We start from the raw sequence: 17,091 nt of genomic DNA on the forward strand, positions 1-17,091 counted from the left end.
ATATTGTTTATTAGGTAGCATTTGCATCATAACTTCGTAAAAGTCATAAAGTAATTAATTGTGATATCAGGAACTAATACGCAACAAGTGGGTGGGGGCGACAAGAAGGGATAACAAACTTCAGAACTTCACTCTGCTACCGTCTATAAGTACATGAACGTGGGGGCTTCGCATGCCGGCTTCGTTAAACAAAACTTGGAACATGTTCAAACAGGAAGGACGTCGGTAAAATGGCTGAGATTTCTGGCTTTGTTTGATAAATCTACCATGAATGGTAGTTGTAACGTCTTTTAAGGTTTGACCGGAAAAGTTTCCAGTCATAACAGCATTTCGAGTTGAAACGGAGTCTTATCCACCTCCCAACGCAAACAGTAATATGATGTATGATTATTTCATACCTTTTACATACAACGGACTTTGAGTGAATGCATAACATACATAGGTTGTAGTACAATTTTAACAATTAATTATCCGGAGATCGTGAGATGCGGTCTGGTGTGACGTAGCAAATTCATTCCTTTTTTTAATTCAAAATTTTCTAGCATTGTATAAATTCTTAATATTTTTTCACATCATACATGAATTTGCAAAATTCAAACAATGTTTATAAACCTCAAGCCCTGAAGATGATCTCAATACAGATCGAAACGTTGGCACGATAAAGAAAATGTTTTTCTAAAACCTACGTCACACCAGACCGCATCTCACAATCTCCGAATAATCACTGACTAACGGACACTAAACACCACACATTTAACAATTAATTTGACTGAAAGAAGTATTTTAGACAAATCACTAAAAAATTAAGCTTTAAACGATTTTCAACTGATTTCTATTAGCTGAACTTAGCCCCCACTACCGCAGGTCAAAAATTAACTTTCATAAAAATCAACCAACACTTCAAAAACAATTGTTAAATTATTTTATTTTTATCAAATTTCAAAAGCTAAACACAAGCTACAAAACTACGTGAATTATTGCCGTATAAATAACTAAGATTGACTCAAACTTGTTAAATTTCACAAGCCTGTTATTGACAAGGTACAAACACCAATACTACCTTAATTACAAAGCCCTGAGGGTTTCAAAGTTATTGTGCTACAAAGTCTACGCCCTACGGTCCGCAGTGCAATCCTCGCTTTGAGCTGCGCTTAGGCGATTTCTCCATCCGACACAGTGAAAAGTACAATTTGTATTTGCTTTGTTCTCTCTCTCTCTCTCTCACTCACTCACTCACTCACTCACTCTCCCTCTCCCTCTCCCTCTCTCCCCCCTCCCCCTGTACGTATGTGTATGTGTGTGTTATATATATTATTATTACTATATATATTACTGTATTCTTAGCATTACATTGTTCTACCATTCCATTTTGAATTAATGTTCTATCGCTCAGATAGTTTATATATTTGTATTTTTTGTTTTGTTGTCCTTGAAGGAACCTGTTTGTTCCTAGGACGTAATAAAGTTTTTCTTTCTTTTTCCCTTCACCCTCTCACCCTTTCTCAAAATAATGTTTTCAATTTGATGACAAAGTTGTTTTTTGATTTCAGATATGACTGAATGAGTGTTACTTTAAAATGGCTGTAAAAACTGTCGATACCCCAGCACCTGGTGTTATCTAGAAAATCTGAATGTGTCTGCTCGGTGATCTTTGGAGATGCCGAGATTAAATGTAACGTTGTGTGTTGTTTTTTGTACCTTCAAATATTTTTCATGTTCAAAATTAAAAACCAGAAACAGTAATCTAACAAGTGGTCCGAGGTTGAGGAGTTAACAAATAGTGGTCCGAAAGGGCAATGTGGCATAGCTATTGACTTTTTTTATAAAATTGTAAATACCAAAATATATTGAGCTTAAGAAAAATATTTTACCTATGAAAAATAATGTTAGAATATGTGTTTCGGAGACTTTCAGAATCCTATTGTTTAGAAACAGATAAATATATTTTTTTGTTATCCGTCATTTAATGTACCCGTATTAATAAAATGTATTTATTATTGCGAAAGATTTAAAATGACTGTAAAACAATTAAAATACAAATGTTTCAATGGTTTTTAAATCTATGTTTTACCTTTAAAACGTCTTCCCTTGTAATACAGAAACTATTGTTTGATCAAATATCTTACTTTATGAGTATTATATATTATCAGTGGAACATTACATTTTTATAAATCGTTGTTAGTGTTTAGTGCGAGCGATTAAGAAAATTAGATATAATAAAAATAATGTCTTACACTTGTTAATTTGCTATTAAGATAATTTATTTCCATTTTGATGTATATATGTACAAAATAATACTGGAGTCAACCAAGAACAGCATAATTTATGTTCAATAAAGTGAAATTCGTTTGAATTGTAAAAACCGACAAATCGATTAAGTGCCACACTTGTTAAACGGAGGTCGTATGATCTCGGTTTTTTTGAAAATGTTCGTTTTGATGATCCAGTGTCAACAAGCAGATGTCTACATCTAAATCACGTGTTTATATTAGAACGCCACTAGAAGAGCGAATGCCCTGTCTTCAATTGTCTTGGAAATAATATTTTTCTGTGATGTTTTTAAAATAAATTCGATTTTTTTAACAAAAATTAAATCTCAACAAAGTAATAAATCAACCGTGCATTAGTTGACCGGCAACAACACTTTACGTTGTGCCTGCTCGTTTGCAATTTTTTCTTAAGAGTCGTAGCGAATTATCAGGTAAGGTGTAACAGGATAATGATTACTAATTTATGGGAGCTGGAATGGAATAGAAAAAGTCTGCCAAGTGGGTGGACAGCATAGCTTTCCCATATTTTGAGCATGCGCACACGCATGTTTACCGATTGGTATAAAATTCGTAGGAGATCGTCGTAAGTCCCGTACGCGGCTTTGTCTCCGAAATCATTGGTCGGGTTCTTATGAAATTTTCAGGGGTTATGCGGGTTGCTTTCTCGATGATCTATGCATTTTATACCAATCAGATAAACATAAACGCATGCACAAACGTAAGTCGCGTACACGACTTTGTCTCCAAAACCATTGGTCGGATTCTTATGAAATTTTCAGGACTTAAGCCGGGAACACGCTTACACGATGCTACGCCATGCGATGCTACCCGATGCTACCCGACGCCTTGCCACGTTTTGGTGGGGTGTGCACATCTATCCGACGCAAGCACACGTCGCGTACAGTCCACAGCGTTTATCACAATAATCACTATCACAATCGCAACGCATCTTTTGTTCTTAATGCACTATTTTGAACAAAACCTTGTAATAAATTGTTAGTTAAATTTTATGAGCACAACCATCTAATAAATTGTTTGTTAAACTTAATTGTTTTAAATAAAGTTACTCCTAACCATCATAATTAAACAAGTTTATAAAAACATGAATTTTTGATCTCGTTTAATTTGGTTTACGTTAAAATAACACGTTGTAATTAATATAACGACAAAATTACATGTACTTAGTTTGAAATAAACTACAAAAGATATGAGTGTCCTGTTCTGATCCTACCCGACGAAAATGGTGTAATTTTACGAGCAAAACTATGAAATAAATTGTTAATTAAATTTTATGAGCAAAACCGTGTAATAAATTGTTCCAATTAAACTTAAAATAAATTGTTAGTTAAATTCATTATATCAAAAAATCGTATTCCGGTGTTTTGATTAATTTTCTACCAAATCATTAAAATTAATTCTTTAAATAAAAACTAATTAATTTTTAATCACAGTTAATTTGGTTTATATTAAAATAAGTATGTTGTAATTAATGTAACGACAATAATACACGTAGTTTGAATAAAAATATGAGTGTCCGGTTCTTTTGTCTTCGACTGTACTCGATGCGACCAAAATCTGGACAGTGGGGATCGCAGAGCGTCGGGTAGGTTAGCGTGGCATAGCATCGGGTAGATGTGCACGGGGGTAATACAACCTTATATGGAAAATCGGAGTTTGGATTTGCGTCGGGTAGCATCGGGTAGCGTCGCATGGCGTATCATCGGATAAGTGTGTTCCCGGCTTTACGTTTGTGCATGCGCTTATGTTTACCTGATTGGTATAAAATGCATAGATCATTGAGAAAGCAACCCGCGTAATCCCTGAAAATTTCATAAAAATCCAATCATTGGTTTCGGAGATAAAATTGTGTACGGAATTTTACGTGCATGTGCAAGTGCAAATAGAATCCAACCCGTACAATCTCTGAAAATTTCATAACAATTTGTCTCATGGTTTCAGAGTTTTTCTATTTAAATCCTAAATTCCTAAAACAAGAAAAATTAAACCGTTATATATATTTTTCTTACTACTGTTACGACGACAACAGGGTGAATATAACCTCGTAGTTGAAATACACTCGTAAAAAAAATAAAAAAATTAATTAATTTAAAAAATATATATGATCCATGCTTAACAGGTTTGCGTGAGGTTATCCCTAAGAAAATTTAGCAGATCGTTTAATGAACACTTACATTGTTACTTCCATCTTGTACAAAGTTGTTATAAACCGTAACTTCATCATAACATTCTTTAATGTAATTTGTATAAGATTGCCCCCCCCCCCCTAATAAAATGATAGTAATAGAATATCTTACCTCGATTATATTACTTAGTATATTCAAAAGAATTAACCATTCGTTAGATCTACGAGAAAGTACAAATAGGTAACAAATAATAATGTAATGCACTAAAGCAATAGTAATATAAATGTAAACAACACAATTTATTTGGACAGAATATTTAAAATCTGTTTTACCATTTTTAAACAAAATTGAAAATGAAAGAAAAATTATTAAAATATCACTGAAAATTAGGCATTGGAGGATGCATTTGATTTGAGTGTTGAATATCTTGAGGATGGATCATCATTTGTGAAGCTCCGCTCTCGAGCATGCCGTTCCACGCGCCGGGCTGCTGTTGATAGCCGTACTGGTTGTAGTAGCCTTGCTGCATTCCTTGGATGTACTGCTGCATCTGTACTTCCTGAGGCCACCAATAGCCCAAATTGCCGTAAACCGTCCCCCATTGCTGGGTTCCCATTTGATAAACGCTCGGCCCGTTGGCCTGTTTTTGTGAGAGGCCAGAGTCCGGCGTTTCTTTGCCCCAAAAACATTTGACGACTTGACCGTTGATCTCGGAATTGTGGATTTTTTCAATGGCGTATGTGGCGGCTTCTTTCGTCTCGAATTTGATAAAAGCGTACCCTTTGTCCTTGAAGCATTTGATGTCGTGAATAGTGCCGAACTGGGAGAATATGCTGTGGATGAGATCGTCATCTATCCCGTTGACGAACCCGCCGCAATAGACGGTACGATTCGCCGGGCTGGATTGGTTATAAACTTCGTCGAACGTCGACGGCTTGTTCTGCCTGCTGCGGACATCCCTCGGCGGCGGCGGCTTCCGGGTCGACCAGTTCGTCCTTATGCAACGGTTCCCTAACCATTGCCCGTTCATGACCATAATCGCGTTTTCCGCGTCCGCTTTTTTGACGAAGGACACAAACGCATAACCCTTCGATTTCAGAGTCTGCGGATCTCTCACTATCCTGCAGTTGGAAATTTCGCCGAACGGTGCGAAAGCGTCCTTCAGCATTTGAGTATCTATTTCCGAACTCAAATCCCCGACGAAAATGTGATGGTGGTTACTAGTGTCCAATTTAGGGATGTTCCCCGGTGATGTAGCCCAGTTAACCTTCATTTCTTTGTCCAAAAATATTCTTTTATTCATAGCTGCCAGGGCCGTCGCCGCACCGGCGTGACTGGCGAAATCGACAAAAGCGTAAGGATCGTTTCCAGGCTCTCGTATTACTTTGCAACCGTTCACTGGTCCGATTTGGGCGAAAAGCGTGCACAGCAATTCTTCAGAAACCGTGTGGGCCAAATTTCCAACATAGAGAGTCGTGGGGTTGCTCTCGTCACACATTGTATACAAAAAAATTAATACTGACCTCAAAATATTCAACTCAATTCGTCACACGCTTACAAAACTCGTACCGATCGAACGTTTACAAATCTCATAGTCCGATGAAAACAAGCGTAAATCACGGTTTAAAATACTTTGACTAACGTCTCTTTATATTATAAAACAAGGATTATTGCGTCTTTACATGCATATTTAAATATTACTTATTATTTTTTACTCTCTTAAATAATACGTAACAGTTTTTAACCTTTCAGCACAATAATAGTATGAAAATCAGCTGATGTGTGAAGGAATTACAAAATCTAGTTTTTTTATTTATTCAAACAATATTTAAAAATATCTACATCCTTTAAAAAATATTATTAGACAAAAAAACAGAAATTGTTTCAAGGAAATTATAAATGTTTTCCTATCACAATAACTGTTATTGGATTTTTTTTTTATTTGAAAAATACAATTCTTTGAAAGATGGCGATCCCGCCGTTATAAACAAAGGGGAAAGGACAAAGCCTTACGAAGTTAAATATTCATTAAATTTTGAACCATTAAATACACATTTAGAATAATAAAACGTTTTCAAGAATGTTAAAAATTTACGGATCTGATTTTACTTTTAAAGATCTACATATATACTTCTTAGAAACTCAAATCAGTCCTATTCCCTTAATTAATAGATAGATAGCTACAATTGCTATTTGGAAAAAAGGTTTGTGTTTTCTTCAAACACTTATATTTTTAATTAAAACTACTTTGTTCTTCTTTGTTATTCTCTGACGAATAATTCAGATTCATTGGCAGAAATTCGATCAAAATCAAATCATCGGTTAAGTGAGACTTGTTTTTGTATTTATTGGGTTTTCAGTCTTTCTTCAGACATAGCCGAATGCAAACACTGACCTCACTTCACCGATATTAACATGGTAATTATTTATATATTTTCTTTCAGACAGGCAAATATCCTATTAAATACAAATATAAATATGTATAAAAATGTATATAAATATGTAAAATGTATGTACATATGTAAAAATAATTCAAAACAAAAGTAAATCCACATTTACAAAATAGTAGAAACGCAGTAATAATCTTATAATATATCCTAATTTTATTTTCAATTAAATATAAATATTGAAACAAATGTATAAATTTATTTGATTTATTATTTTATATTCAAAGTGACTTATGAGAGGGACTAGAAATCCAGATGTCGTGAGTTCGATTCCCTCCCGTTGATTAGTAGATGAAGATGTATTAATTCATGGTACATTGTTTATTGCGCCCTTTAAGACATACTCCCTCCTGTATTCTGTACTATCTATATTAGGTACTTATAGGACACCGGAGCCTTAGTTCATCAGGAATTTTGTCAATAGGCCCGGTTTCAGTGGTTGAATTTCTTCTACGGTTACGTTGTACATCCGAAAACACTTCCTTCTGCGGGCAAACGTGGCACCACAGTTTGTTATTGTAGCAGTTGTGTTGATGCCTCCTCTGCTTCTCTGCAGAATCTACACGTGCCGTGTTGTGATATACCAATCGTCCTTACATGTCCATTCGATTTACAGTTTCCTTTTAAAAATTCTGTTAGGATGCAACCTCTTTTCTTACATGGCCTACGCTCTCGCGATGCCCTCTACTCCCATGTCCTCGGATGTTTTGTAATTCAGCACCATCTTTGTGCTAATGTAGTAGGACCAACTAAAACATATGTACATAAATTTATGTATACAATTATAGATATAATATAAGAAAGAAGGACAAATAAATAAAAATATACAGAAATAACAGTTAAATATAACGAAAAGTAATAAAACAATTATGAATAAATACTGTTAAAAGTTATCTTTGTTTAAACTAATTCTTGAAAAAAAATCAATCACATCTAACACCTTATTTCCAAGTCTCATAATTCTGTTTTTATTAGTACTTTTTAAGAAGTGTTGTTGGAAGGATGTTCGAAAGAGTTGAATAGCAGGGAATACGAAAATTAATTAAACATAAAATTTGTTCACAGACAATATGAGTGTGAATAATTTTATACAAAAGCAATATGACCAAAAGCTTACAGTTGGCACACGAACACCTACTTTTGAGCAAATCTAAACCACAGAAGAAGGATCTTCCTAACCCGACTTAGAATTGGCCATACGCAGTTGAAACCCAGACTTGCTTTTAGCCAAAGACCGCGTATGTGTCTGGCATGCAGAGAAAGGTTGGTTGATGAATCCGACCTGATTCCTTGGTTCCATACATAGAGCACGTTGGAATGCCACCCAATATGTAAATTGTGCTCGAGTGCGGCAGATCCGAGGGGCCTTCCCGTTTTATTGTATATAGTACTAATAGTTTTGTGTACCTATCTTGAGTTTGGAGTGAATTTATTTATTAGCGTGAATGTGTAGAGTTGGAAGGCTGATGGCAGATTATTGAGTACCACCCACCCAAATGTGATGGGGAATATCGAGTACTCCACCACCCTAATTAAGTAATGGTATGTAGATTTCTATCTAATATATTTAAGAATGAGTTATTGCGTGAATGGGTTTGGATCTAAGAACTGCATGCGTTGATTGCTGAACTGACCTAGCTGTTGACAGCGTCCTGATCCCAACCGCGGTGGCTTAGAAAGCTTGTTAACCTTTAAGCTTTGTTTTTAGCTCATTTTATTAACCAATGAAAGCTTAGGCAAGACAGTTTATTGACCAATCTGGGGGTGTTTACTCTATTGAACGCCTTTAGTTATCAGTAAAATCACATCATTACCATATTTAGCGTAGATTTGCCTTTAACAAAGCCATGTTGTTCATAGATTAGAATGTTACAACATATTGGAGCCAGAATATCGTAAAGTGATTTAAATATCAAAGAGCTTGGGTATGGTTGATTGAATGTATACATATCTGTAATTCTTAATGTCAGAATGATCACAAGATTTAAAACAGGTTTGATAAAACATATTTTTCCATGCATCAGGAAATATTCTTGAATTTATGATTTACTAAATAAGATATTTTTTTATATTGTTTACCTTTTTTATTTTTCTGAAAAGGGTATTCTTTGGACAGAGTTAGTGAAAGAGACACGTGGTTTTGATATAGGTTATTTATTTCACGTCTACGTTTCGGGGTGTTTTTCTTTTTTTTCTGCCCGTCATCAGGAAAATCTTGCTGTCTCGCCTGTCCTCCCTCTGAGTTTTTTTTAATAAGTTAGCTATCCATTTTACTCTCTTCAAAGGGCATAAGAAAAACGAAATTGAAACTACAAAACTATAAAAAAATAAAACTATAAAATGCCTCTATTTCGGCCAGAGAAGAGTGCCTAAAAACAGCTTAAAACTCATACATGAAATACATAATCTAATCAAAACCACGGGTCTCTTGGACTAACTTTGCGTAAAGAATACCCTTTTTAGAAAAATAAAAAAGCTAAGAAATTATTTAAAAAATAATCTATAGACGAGGAACCCTACAAAAACTAAATAAGTAGTAAGTATAAAGGTAGAGCAATTTGAGGTTATGATAATTCTATTAAACTGGAAATTAAGTTTTTTATATATTGTAAAGCCTCAAGATAATAAATGATAGATGATTAGATAAATCCGATCTTCTGACTTATTTGGAATGTTTAATAACAAAGAGCTCAATTTTTTTCAATATTGCTGGTTTAATCAACGAAATTGTCATGTTTCTGTCCACTAAAGAATATATAACTTGTGAAATATGTTTATGGCTGGTCATTTTAGGAAAGAAGAGAAATCGAACGGTTAATCCTTCAACTGGATCTGTGAAAACCTCTAATCTAGCAAAAGAGAATGGATAAAATAAGCGATTTATGTATAGATGTAGGACGTGTTGCTGTGCTATGCCCTGCATCCATTACTCGGCTCTAACAAATAACGTCATCAAAGAAAACCACTCGGCTCCTGCGCCCGTACTTCCGTTTGTTTGCCTCCCTTATCTGTTTCCGGTACATAAAATCCTCCCCCTTGCCCTGCCACGAGGGCGTTTTTCGTTTATTCTATTCTTGCCTTTGCCTCTTTCACTTTTCTTATCCTGACGCCATCGCGTCCAACCCCCTGGCGGTCCTTTCCTCCTATAGACTTCTGCTTGCAATCCCGACCAGCACGATCAAAACGTTGCACCTTATTTAACAAGCTCAGAAAGGCTTCGACGATTTTTTCAAACTTCTATGACTTATTTTTCGTTTCTTTTTTTAATTAATGCATTGCATAACCAGCCCTAAGCACTCAATAAAAAACTATAGCAAAAAACATACTTTATAAATTTTTTGCTTAATGAGGACAAATTTCTACATTCTCCACCGAGACCTTTTATGTCCTCACCTCCCACGACTTTACCAGAATTAAATTCAATAAATTTCCCAAAACCTGCAGGCAGTGAATAGTGTACTGTACTCATGGACAAAGGATTGCTAAAAGACTGAAGACGTGACTATTTCAGATCAACCCTTGCATTCTGTCATATTCACCCACTATCTAATTTATGAAAATTTATGTTTAAATTGTGCAGTGTCTGATATTTTCTATATTATTTATTTATTTGACTCGCTTTATGCGAGAATGGTCCTAATGGCTTTCCTAACGTTTTGAGAAAATTGAAAAACTTTCCGTATTTTTGTAACTGATATTTTTCTCTGAAATTTTTTCTGAGCGTTCATTTAGGTAGCGTATATTAAAAACATTAGATTTCATTATTTAAACAATAAAAATACAAGCAGCTGTCGAATTAAGGTCCCTTCTTGCATGAATGAACTGTGATGCGGTAAAAAAAGGCTCAAACGAATATTTAAATGATTTACTGATTCAATATAAACTTGATACCATAAAAGTTAACCAACAAAAAAAACTCAATGTATCATTTTCAAAATTATTTGAAGTTCTCATCACCTACTTGGTCAGAAATGGTTGGCCAGTTAATTAGAGACATAAAAAAGGCACGAATTTTTCTGGGATGTATGGTTGTAGCTTAACAACATCATTAACCTTAGCAAGTTTCAAAGGAACTTGTGGTATATGCTTTTCCATTTGGAAGTTCCAGCACAGTTGTTCTTTTGAGCATGCAGAATGTATGGTGAACATGTGAACTATCCCATTGAGGAAACTGTAGGCCTTCAACAGTCCAGTAGACGGAAGGAATGATTCACTCAGAAAGGGACCTTAGTCCTGGAATAACGCCCCATCACACATGAAATGAAAAATCAACTCGCCATTTTCTCACCTAAGGAACATCTGGATAGGGACCTTTCTTGCACAAATTGATAAAATTACCCCATAAAATTTAAAACCCTTAGTCATCTTTTTTTTTCCAAAATGGCCGTAAGGATCATTTTAGCATGAAGGGAATTATTTATTTCAAAAGAACAAATAGAGCTTTAAGCTTCCTTACTTGTACATATATTAGAAATAAAATTAGTTCTATAAACATAGTAAAAAAAATCTAATGCAGAAATGATACGCAATTTGAAGGTGTTGAGTAGATTGAAAATCTAAGGAAAGGGAAAAAATAGCACTACAGTAAGAGGATAAAGAAAATGTTAGGGATTTAATAATGAGCTTTCTAGTTTTCTGTGGAATAAATAAGCTAAGGAGTCAAACAGAATGGAGACTTGAGTAGTCTTTTTAATAATAAAGAGAAATAATTGGCTTAATAATAAGTCATGTAATACATTAATAATAACTTATAAGAGCTAGTAATAACTTCTAAAGTCAAATTATGGTTGACGCTTTTTTTCATTCTCTGTTTGTTGGATATTTATAATCCAGATGTTTGGTCTTGTCAAGAAAAAAAAGAGGAAAAAATAAGTAATATTTTAATTATCTAATTGCATCATGGATAGTAAGATGGACTGTACCACAAATAAAGATATACCAGACAAAGTCAACAATTAAGCAGAAATAAGCTATTTAATACTTAACTATCTCATAGAAAGTACGATTCATTATAAAATAATATAGATATAATCAATAAAAGAACACTTAAAACTTTTATTGCCTAATTATATTCTAGGAGTTCCCTTTCCTATACCAAAAATTTAAATATATCGACAAAAATTAATAATTAAGCTGAAATAAGCTCTTTATTGCTAATTTCGTATAATTGTTCATAATTACAGTACAATGGACTATAGAGATTCAGTTCATCTTTAGTGGTGGTGCCTTGCCTCTCACTGCTTATACCCTGACACGTCATTAAAGATGCCAAAACGCCTATTCTGGCAGACCACCTGAGCAAGGATAGGTAGACCAAAATGAGCAGTAACAACCAAATTACAGGTTTATCACCCTGCAGATTACACTGAGAAATCTCACCATTTAACTATGTATTATTTTAATTTGTGGACAATGAGAATAAATCAGGACTCGTTTAATTGAATAACTATTCAGAAATTGTGAGACGCGTTCTGGTGTGATGTAGGTTTCAGAAAAACATTTTCTTTACCATGCCAACATTTCTTTAGGGCCTGGGATTTACAAACTAATTTAAATTTAAACAATGTTTGTAAATCCCAGGCCCTGAAGAAGATCTCAATAAAGATCGAAACGTTGGCACGATAAAGAAAATGTTTTTCTGAAACCTACATTACACCTGACCGCATCTCACAATTTCTGAATAATTATCGACTAACAGTCACTAATCACCATACATAATTGAGTAACCAAGAACATCCTTAAAATTTTAAAGTTTTATCATTTCAAATTATTTTTATTTAGTAGGTTTCCTTTTATATTTGTTCAAAGTTTGTCATTTATTTGGTCGATCATGATATATGTGTATAAAAAGGCCCAACAGACAATAGGAACTGTTATAAAGCAAAGACTATGCATACCAGGAAATGCCTAAACTCAATCCTGGCCTGAAATGGCTTTAAAAATAGTCACTACTTTTTTTTCTGTTAATTCACTAAATAATAATTAATTAATTTTGTTTTACTTTCAGTTTACGTGTTTACTGCATTCACTAATATTGAAGATTCTTAGTTTCTAAAAAATATTACCGTAAATTGATAATTGTCATTTTTTTGTCAATAGGTTGTTTTGGTAATTTATTTTTAATACTATTATTTATTGTATTTCATAAACAAAAATAAACAAAATAAATAAATGTTGGTTGTCTTCATCGGAGGAATAAAATAAATAATGGAATAAAAATAAATTTTTATTTTCTTTTATTTTCCTAGAAAGAGTTCATTTTTTGAAATTTCTAAATATTAATAATGTTTTATTTAACTATAAAGAAATTCAATACAAAAAAAAGGAAATAAGCATTAATAATAACAATGGACTAGAGTCCGTCTGTCAAAATTTCTAATATATAGTAGTTGTTTTTTTCTCTATTATTTAGTATTAATAGTAAATTGGAATTTCATACTTCATTATTTTACTTTTATTTTTTGTATGAGTACCTAGTATAATTTTTATTTGAATTTAATTTTCATCTGCTGATGTAATGATTTACATAGCTATCAATGAAAAACCTTTTATAACTATATATTATAAATATTGTAAAATGTATGCAGCTACTCTTAAGGAAGAATATGTCCCAGAACATAATAAACTTTTTTTCCAATCTTCGTTTAAACCACATTTTCAGCCTCCTGCTAACCTCAGTGAGAAATCGTACCAAACTGTTAAATTTTTGACACTATAATTAAGCACAAAGAAAACCTACATAATAGTAACTTTTGGAACAATGAGAGTAAACAAAATGTCAACCATTAAGTGGATTTAACTCTTAGAGCCCAATTATGTTGTTAATATAAGTCGGGGCTTCCCAAACTGTGGTCCACTGACCCTACTAAGGGGGTGTCCACAGCAAAATTTGAGAAAAATTAAAAAATACAAAAATTATTTTTTATTAATTAAAACAAATATATGTAGAATGAATAAATACAATTAAAAAACTAATAGGAATGAGCACTGAAAGCAAGGATTTTTTATTTGCAGCAGCTGTCATTGTGTTCTCCACAGACATGCTTTAGTTATGAAATAAATGCGAGCCTCTTTTAAGTAAGTTTTGGATGAATCGGTTCAAATTATTAATTTATTAAAATGCGGCCATTGAAGTCAAGACTTTTCACAATGCCATGTGACGATATGGGAAGCCTTCATCATCCCCAGTTTCTCCATACAGATGTGAGGTCTCACGATGACAGAATTGCATTATAAAGTCTTATCTTGTTAATGAACCTCAATGTCAAATTGGCCAACCTTTTCAATTAAGAGAAACGGCAGTGTATATTGTTATATTTATCAAAAAAAAATCATGAAAATAAAAGAGATGAGTCTTTTTTTGCAAGAGAAGAGTATCACAACTTTCGATTCTAATGACAAAGTCCACACCTTTAAACGAAAAATCCACTTTTGGGTTGAATCTGTTGAGAAAAAAGAGATGGAGTGTTTTTCTGTGTTAAATGATTTTTAAAAGAAAACAAACTTGAGCTTGCGAACGGCACATTGATTGATGAAAGATGTGAACACCTTCGAAGTTTGGAGATGTCCTCTGAGCACTATTATCCAACTTCTCGAGATACAATGCTGCAAGAACATGAATGGATGGTGAAACCATTTTCTGTTTTGACAAAGCCAACCAGTGTATCTTCAAGTGAATGCAAATATTTGACAGACATTACTTCAAACTCCACTTTGAAATTTACTATTGAGTATAATACTTACTCCCACTGTTGACTCCAATGGGAAAACAAAACATTTCAACTGCTCGTTGAAAAAGCAAACCTTGTTCTTCTTCCATTTGTTACGACTTATCTTCACGAATCCAAATTTTCTATCTATACAGCCACCATAACTAGATACCGAAGCTGTATTAAACTGTCTAGATTCAGAAGAGGACATCTAAATTAAAAAATTAAAACCAACATATCCAAATTGTGCAGGCTAAAACAACCTCACTCTTCCCATTAATTCATTAATTATTACTGTTCTTTTTTTCTTCTTTTTTTGAGCCGATATATTGATTTTTTAATGTTTGTGACTTATGTACTATGTTTCTACACCTGAACAAGCTGAGGTAAATAACCATGCATTATATTTAATTATTCGTCAATAAGGGTAAATTTCAACAAATGAGTACGATGCAAGAATACATACACTATAAGTAAAGGAATATCTTGAGTAATTATGACCTCCTAATTATTTTACTGACATTATTGGCAATATTATCAGCCAAATAAAAAATAGGGATAAATCAGTGACAGCCCTTACTATATTTACTTACTACACCTACCTACTTACATAGCAGGTAATATGAACAAACACGCCAAAAAGCATAATTATTGCACATTTTAATTTATTTTTTAGACTATAATGACATCAAGGTAAATTTAAATTATTAGACTTGTTATATCCCTTTCTACTTCATTATAGCTTAGGCAGAATTATCAAACTTAAAAAAAAATTATTTATTTTTATAAAAATTATTTATAAAAATTTATTATTAAATATTTATTTATATTATTTATTTATAAATATTATTTATAAAAATTATTTTAGATTTGTTTGTTTAAAATTTGTCCTATTAATTTTAAACAAACAAAATATAATATTGTATGTATAATACAATATGTATAAAAAACCAAAATGTCACTGATAAAGATCAATATGAAAAATGACAAAAATAGGGAAAATTCGAAAGGTTGTAGGTTGACATGGGGAGTTGGTGTCCAAATGGATTGATGTCGACCATGCTCAAGTCGTTAGAACAGCGGCATATTTAGCCGAAGGTCATGGGTTCAAATCACGCTCGTGATGCTAACATTTTTATTTCAACCAAAACCTTACATAAAAAGATAAAATAATTGAAAGAAATCAACATGAAAGGTTGGTGCAGTGTCAGATATAATGTTTTGTTAAAATGATTGATAGTCTGCTTAAAAACATTATAACAAATGAATCACAAAGAGTGATAAATAATAGTTTTGCAGATGATGTTGAAGGTTCAAAGATTTTTAAAATTGTAAATCATTTGAGGACAATGATTTTTTTGGAGCATTTGTCTTCCAATGACATATATCTGGTTGATGAACTGAGTAACAACTAAAAACAACATATAATTATGCTTTCTACCATTAGATACAATTTTCCTAATTACAATTTGCATTTATTTTCAGACAGTTTACTACTCAAAATTGTTGTGATTACATGAAGGAGATAATAACGTCAAAACATTGGGTTCCATAGAAGTGCAGGAGCCAACTTTGATATGTCTTAAGTATATTTACAATTACACCGAGGTACTTTATTACATTCTCTTTACTCTTCTCATTGTCTTTACTATCCCCTGTTTTACTTGTTTGTTCCTGACCATTAGTGGTGGTGCATATATCTATCTACATAACAGGTGATTTTTACATCATTGCTTATCCTCTTGTAGTTTTCTAAGAATGTGGTAACATACTTACGCCAGGGTTGGAGAAGATTGATTGCCCATTGTTATCATGTTAAGGAGTAGTGAGAAATGCAAGTCAAAAGGCTGCTCAAGAACTCTCTCTTTCTTCTTAGAGTAGATAATAGATAGTAAAGATGAGAATCTCACATCAGATATCCAATTGTGTATCAGGATACTCAAGAATTGAGTTGAACCTGCATATACCTTTTTAAAGAAAAAAATCACTGCTACTAGACTTCAGTGGAGTCCAACCGGAGAAATTTGTAGTATATAATTGAATGAGATGTAAGCAATGGAAGTCAAAGAATCTTCTTAGAACACAAAAAAATCATGATTCATAAGAGGAAGCAGATAGAAAGAATTTTAACAGATTTCTTGGCAAGAGGCATTGAAGATTTCAGTGGATGTGTAAAACCTAAAAATCGTTGGCAACACAGAACGCAGTATGTGTAGATTAAACACCTACACATGCAATTATACCAACAGACTAGGCTATGGGCTGCAATTCTCTGTCCAGAGAAATTTGTGGAAAACAACCCATACGACAAAATTAAATTAAGAGTTTCTCATGTTTTTGAATAAAGAACATGAGATATAATAACTCCTGAAGGGTGCAGATTGAATTTTACATATAGCGTAAACTGTCTACTTGTATAGTCATGTAATAATATTAAAATAAATATTAAATAAATTGTAGAAAAAAAAATTATAAAACTATCGGTTATATCACTATTTTGATGTAGACAATATATGAGGCA

General features: G+C 33.0%; 1 protein-coding gene and 1 pseudogene across 1 annotated transcript in view; one reads left to right on the forward strand and one right to left on the reverse strand.

The window, feature by feature from the left end:
* Positions 1-1,969, forward strand: part of LOC106672758 — an 88,520-nt gene extending 86,551 nt beyond the window's left edge. Inside the window, exon 8 of the mRNA XM_014404422.2 lies at positions 1,551-1,969. The gene's annotated coding sequence lies outside the window, so the exon portion shown is untranslated. The remainder of the gene's footprint in view (positions 1-1,550) is intronic.
* A 2,762-nt stretch (positions 1,970-4,731) lies between these two features.
* LOC106672834 lies at positions 4,732-6,168 on the reverse strand (annotated as a pseudogene).
* Positions 6,169-17,091: the final 10,923 nt, after the last annotated feature.

This window comes from Cimex lectularius, unplaced genomic scaffold, assembly GCF_000648675.2.
Source record: "Cimex lectularius strain Harlan isolate CLEC.00 unplaced genomic scaffold, Clec_2.1 scaffold143, whole genome shotgun sequence".
In the NCBI taxonomy this organism is placed as follows: domain Eukaryota; kingdom Metazoa; phylum Arthropoda; class Insecta; order Hemiptera; family Cimicidae; genus Cimex; species Cimex lectularius.